This window comes from Neolamprologus multifasciatus, chromosome 3 (assembly GCF_963576455.1).
Source record: "Neolamprologus multifasciatus chromosome 3, fNeoMul1.2, whole genome shotgun sequence".
Taxonomy (NCBI): domain Eukaryota; kingdom Metazoa; phylum Chordata; class Actinopteri; order Cichliformes; family Cichlidae; genus Neolamprologus; species Neolamprologus multifasciatus.
The window spans coordinates 6,432,858-6,438,672 of record NC_140441.1 but is presented as its reverse complement, the minus strand read 5'-3'; the positions used below and the strand labels follow the sequence as shown (position 1 = coordinate 6,438,672).

The following is a 5,815-nucleotide window of genomic DNA, read 5'->3' as shown; positions in this document are numbered from 1 at the left end:
GCATCCTGGAATAAGCTAGGAGTTAGAGTCTCCTTACCGTGTTGAACGGTATCTGTGCTTTTTTGGACACTTTAAATTGAGTTAGGGATTTTAGAGATGAGGCCAGATACAGTTAGAGTCTGATACTGGTTAATTGATTACAAAAAAGTTGGACTTTCTTCGGTTGGACCCGTTATCTTAAATTTGTAAAAATTGTGTAGGCGCTAAAACTTTCAGGCCTGAGAGTGATTGTAAATATAAGACGTCTTTGTAAATATAAGATAGAGAGTTGAGTGTGAAACGAGGCTGTGTGTGACGACAGCGTGCTGCAGCGCTGCGAGCTATTTTTAGACAGTGTGTGAACATGCAAATGAGGTGGCTGCTGTGAAGCCCACAGAGGACTTCTTGTTTAGCGTGTTATTGTGTTTTATAAGTATGATTTGCAAACAATGATACATGCCTGTAATTAAAACGCTGATTTTGCTGATTATAATATTACAAATAAAGTTTTGAATGACTACGGTGAATGTTTAATGTTTGGCTGGGTTTTGATATAGGAGAGACGGCTTTGCGGTTGCTGGGGGTGAGTGTCTGTGACCGGAAAGTGCATGCCCATAAAAGGCAGCTGCCTGACTGTGTGAACTATGCACCAAGAGATAGAGAGAGTAAAATCTAGGCAGATGAACCAAATGGATGTTTTAAGAAAAATAGTAAATGAATGTTTTAGTCTCTTAATACAGGTGGATTTCTCTCAACCTGGAGGCAAAAGGATAGATTAACAAAATTGGGACGACAGACAGTGTCACGGACCCGGTTCCTGGGACTCGGGGTCCGTGAACGGTGTGAACCTTTTATTGTTATTGCTATCATTATTATTGCGTGTATGTTTGCTGCACTGTGCTCTTGTGTTCCATGCTGGTGTGTGTGTGTGTACGTGTGTCTGCGGGTGTGGCTGGAGGATGAAGGACAGCCACCTGCAGGCCTGATGGGTGTGGCCCTGCCAGCTGCTGGTCACGCCTAGGTTCCCACACACCTGCTTCTGATCAGGCTCGTCGGGGGAGCTACTTAACAGAGCAATGGAGCTTCCTCCGGCGCAGGATCGTTGAGTTAGACTCCATGTCAGTGTCGCAAGTACTGCTAAGTGTATGCCTGCTGGAGTGGTGCCATAACTGCTGCGTCTGTTGGTTTTTCCTCAGGAGAGCGGAACACGGGACTGCAGGACGCACGGGGTGTGCGTAGGCACAGGAGCAGAGAGCACGGAATACCAGCACTTGGGAGAAGGCACGACACAGGAGTTGAGGGAGCACTCGGGAGACTTATTGTGTGGTGTATATTTACCCCCACTGTAAATAAATGCACTGTTCATTGCACTAAGTCCAGCATTTGGGTCCTTTCTCCAACATTCCCCACGGCTTGCCCTGGCAAACCGTGACAGAACGATCCTGCCAGATGGACCCAGCGGACTTTTCGGAGAGGTTCAGGAGGGAGGTGACAGAATAATCCCACCAACCACCATGGACCCAGCGGACTCGGGAGTCGCCATGGAGGAGGGATCGCTCACACAGCTCTGGGGTTACTGCCGAAGCGTAATCCAGGCTGTTGATCCACACAAAAGACACATGCAGGTAGTGTTTTTTGACAATTACCTCTCCTCCACTACCTTCTCTATTAGCTTTCCGGACATTGCAAAACTAATTCAAATTGTAACTGTGCTGAGGGCAAGCTCTAGCTTTGAACTGTTTGGTTTGGGCTGTCCGGGCAAGGATGATGCGGCTGCCTCCCTGGCAGCCCTTGCTGCCTGGTTTTTTCTTAATAGGCGGAGAGTTTTTCCACCGCCGCTTGCTGCTCACCTATTGGACCCTCCACCGCAAGGAAGACTGCGCCCTACTCCAAGTCCTCTCACTCCTTCAATGGCCTCTGTGTCGGCAGTGCTGGTCACCACAGTGAGTAAACCGGACCCTGTCATTTCGATTAATCCAGTCACAGATGAACAGGGGACAGATTCCTTTGCCCCGCCATCACGAAAGAGACGGCGCCGGCGTCATCTTCGCCAAACCGAAGCTCACCTCACTCCTGTGGTTTCGGAAGAACCAGCTGACTCTGGACTAGCCGCACAAAGAGCCGCATCAGACTCTCATCTACATCCTCAGTCGGAGGTCGATTCACCGGCTGGACCCACTCCACCAGCGTCCCATCAGTCTGCAACCATCACAGCACTCTCGGCTTCACCATCCACATCACCTGATCTACCATCGTCTCCACCGCCTGCAGCTGCTGTATCACCATCTTCGCCTCCGGAGCAACCATCTGTAGCTGCAGCGCAGCCGCTGGAGCTTAGCGAGCGGGAGGAGCCCGCGCCGCAGCCGCCGGAGCCCAGCGAGCGGGAGGAGCCCGCGCCGGAGCCCAGCGAGCCGGTGGAGCCAGCGCCGCTGCCAGCCGAGGTGGAGCTCAGCGAGCCGGTGGAGCTCAGCGAGCCGGTGGAGCCAGCGCCGCTGCCAGCCGAGGTGGAGCTCAGCGGGCAGGAGGAACCCGTGCTGCCCACGCAAGACCTTGGAGAGCTGGAGGGCTCAGCACGTCCGCGACCCGCACGACCGCAACCAGCACGTCGTAGATCAGGTGCCACACCTCGCGGTTGCTCGTCGGAGCTACGCCGCCGCCACCGGACCCGTGGCCGCCCGTCGCTGCTGCCACGCCGCCGTTGCCGCCACCGGACCCGGGGCAGGCCGCCGGAGGAGCAGCGCCGTTGCCGCCACCGGACCCGGGGCAGGCCGCCGGAGCTGTCACACCGCCGCCAGATCCGTGGCCGCCCGTCGGAGTTGCAGCGTCGCCGCTGCCAAATCCATGGCAGGCCACCAGAACCGTTTCGCCGCCGCCACCGGACCTGTGGCAGGCCGCCGGAGCTGCTGCGTTTCCATCAAGGGGTTAGAGGTAGGCCACCTGAACTGTTTTGCCGCCACTGCCTAACCCACAGCAGGTCCCGCTTGTTTTGCCGTCCTACGGGTCGGCCACCAGAACTGTGTTTGCTGCCACCGGACCGGGGGATTGGACTGTTGAACTGTGTTTTTCTTTTGTTGCTTTGTGGTGGCTGTTTGGCGGAGAGGTTTTGGGGCCCTCCGTCCTGGGCCCCCCACCGCCCGCCCTGGGTTGGTTGTGCTGTGGTTTTTGGTTTTGGTGTTTTTGTTTTTGGGTCGTCGGGAGTCGACCCTTAGAGGGGGGGTACTGTCACGGACCCGGTTCCTGGGACTCGGGGTCCGTGAACGGTGTGAACCTTTTATTGTTATTGCTATCATTATTATTGCGTGTATGTTTGCTGCACTGTGCTCTTGTGTTCCATGCTGGTGTGTGTGTGTGTGTACGTGTGTCTGCGGGTGTGGCTGGAGGATGAAGGACAGCCACCTGCAGGCCTGATGGGTGTGGCCCTGCCAGCTGCTGGTCACGCCTAGGTTCCCACACACCTGCTTCTGATCAGGCTCGTCGGGGGAGCTACTTAACAGAGCAATGGAGCTTCCTCCGGCGCAGGATCGTTGAGTTAGACTCCATGTCAGTGTCGCAAGTACTGCTAAGTGTATGCCTGCTGGAGTGGTGCCATAACTGCTGCGTCTGTTGGTTTTTCCTCAGGAGAGCGGAACACGGGACTGCAGGACGCACGGGGTGTGCGTAGGCACAGGAGCAGAGAGCACGGAATACCAGCACTTGGGAGAAGGCACGACACAGGAGTTGAGGGAGCACTCGGGAGACTTATTGTGTGGTGTATATTTACCCCCACTGTAAATAAATGCACTGTTCATTGCACTAAGTCCAGCATTTGGGTCCTTTCTCCAACATTCCCCACGGCTTGCCCTGGCAAACCGTGACAGACAGGCCAAGCTCTGGCTCAAAATTTTACAGCTTGACCTCTCACTTTGTCCTTACCCGAAAAAGAAGCTTAAAGGACATCTTCTCCTCCAGTTATCGGTTACCATCACTGGAAATTTTCAGGCAAGTTTTTCACTGAATTGTTTTTGGCACCATGTGTCCCTGAATCTCACAAGCAAGCTCTAATTCCTGGCTGAAGACATGGAATGCTGTTATTTAAGGTGGGAAATCAAAATTTGGGAAACAAAATTAAAAACACACACAATTAGAGAAATGCCTTGTTTGAGAAAAAGTTACAATAACCCACCCATAAACGCACATACACGCAATGAAGAAACAGCTTACATTCATGAACACGTGAAAATTTTCCAGCAAGGCTAAAGCAGCGAAACTTAACATACACCTGATGTTAAATGATAAAGTTTATCCACTACTAACAAATAAACTCTCTGGGTTGCAGGACAACAACTTGACTTCAAAAAGAAAGACACTGGTATGACCAACCAGTGATGAAACAACAAATTAAGTGGTTAAAAGAGTCAAATTGTGACATGTTTTCCTCTGATTGATTAATACAAGTGATTACTGAATGAAATAAAATTCCTTTTTTGAGTTATTAAACATGATCTTAAGAATTTTAACGTGTACCTGTGTTGTCCTGTCAACTTGGTGGGTTATGACTTGATTATATAGTGAGAAAAAACAAAAAAAAAAGGGGGGGGGGGGGGGAGAAGGCTGACACAGGGCATGGCCCCTCTCTGAATAACACAGCCAAAACAACATCATTTTCCTGTTCGTCTGTTTTTGTTTTGTTTTTGTTTTTTCTCTTTATGCTTGATTACAGGCTGCTTTGTTGGCCCGGAAAGCCGAGGCTGACCTGGACTCCTGCTCTCCCCTCTACCATCTTTGCTCTCCCCTCTACCATCTTTGATGTGACCCTGACCAAATGCTACAGCAGCTGGACCCACAACAACAGCCTGAGAATGTCAACAGTGCTGCAGGAAAGAGATCTCATGCAGCGGAGATGGAGAACGTTAAATCCAAGGCCCGTTTCACTACACGGGGGAGATTTCCAGACAGCTTCAGCTGACAGAGCTGTGACGAGACACCTATTAAGCCCGGATGAAAAGTGAGGCCGAGCAAAAGAATGCTGACCTTAACAACTCTGCATTAAAACTGTGCAGGACAGTGACGGACCAACACGGATGATCGGGCAGCAAAAAGGGCGTGCCAGAGACACGAGGAGTAACTAAGGTCAGAAGGCACCTCAGATTGGACAAAAGCAGCAGAAGAACATAAGCTGAAGACACAGGTGTTGGGGCTCGGCCAGGAGCTGACCTCTGAGAAGAGCTGAACAGCAGAGCTGCAGAAGGCCATGGAGCAAAGCAAGGAAAACATCAATAAACTTCAATCTGACGTGTACGGAAAAGACTCTGAGGTTTCTGCCCTCAGTAAGAGCTCAAGGCATCAGAGCAGAAACTGAGCATGGCTCAGGAGGAGCTGGCTGCTAATCGAACCCATCAGTCAGGCTTACAGTCCCAGATACAGGACTTGAAATCAGGCCGGAGCTTGCTGGAGCAGGAGGTTGGGTCAAGTTAAGGAGGAGCTGGACAAGGAGAAGGTGCAGGAAACTGGAGAAAAGCACTGCCTCAATTGGGGCCAGAACCAGTATGGACAGAACTTTGGGCAGCAGCACCAATGGACGCGAACGGACTGAAAAGGGGGAGGCAGGACCCCAGGGTACGCTTCAGGCCGTGGTTTACCCAGAACACCAGAACAGGAAAGTGATGAACACAAACACACACACACAAACACACACATCTACATACACTGACTCAGAATCAAGAGAAACATACATATGAACACATATCCACTCGTTGATTGACTGAGAAATGACACACACACACGCACACAAATCGAAATGCTGATTCAATTCACTGAGAAGTGATCCACACACATACACATGTTTGTGCAATGAAGA

The 5,815-nt window shown here is 51.5% G+C and overlaps 2 long non-coding RNA genes across 2 annotated transcripts; both read left to right on the top strand.

The window, feature by feature from the left end:
• Positions 1-777: 777 nt before the first annotated feature.
• LOC146521291 (uncharacterized) lies at positions 778-1,280 on the top strand. Its single transcript, XR_014873393.1, has 2 exons — positions 778-1,097; positions 1,176-1,280. It is a non-coding gene; the product is annotated as an uncharacterized LOC146521291 (long non-coding RNA).
• Positions 1,281-2,677: 1,397 nt separating this feature from the next.
• LOC146521290 (uncharacterized) lies at positions 2,678-3,702 on the top strand. The gene is made up of 2 exons (XR_014873392.1): positions 2,678-3,519; positions 3,598-3,702. It is a non-coding gene; the product is annotated as an uncharacterized LOC146521290 (long non-coding RNA).
• The last annotated feature ends 2,113 nt before the right edge of the window (positions 3,703-5,815 follow it).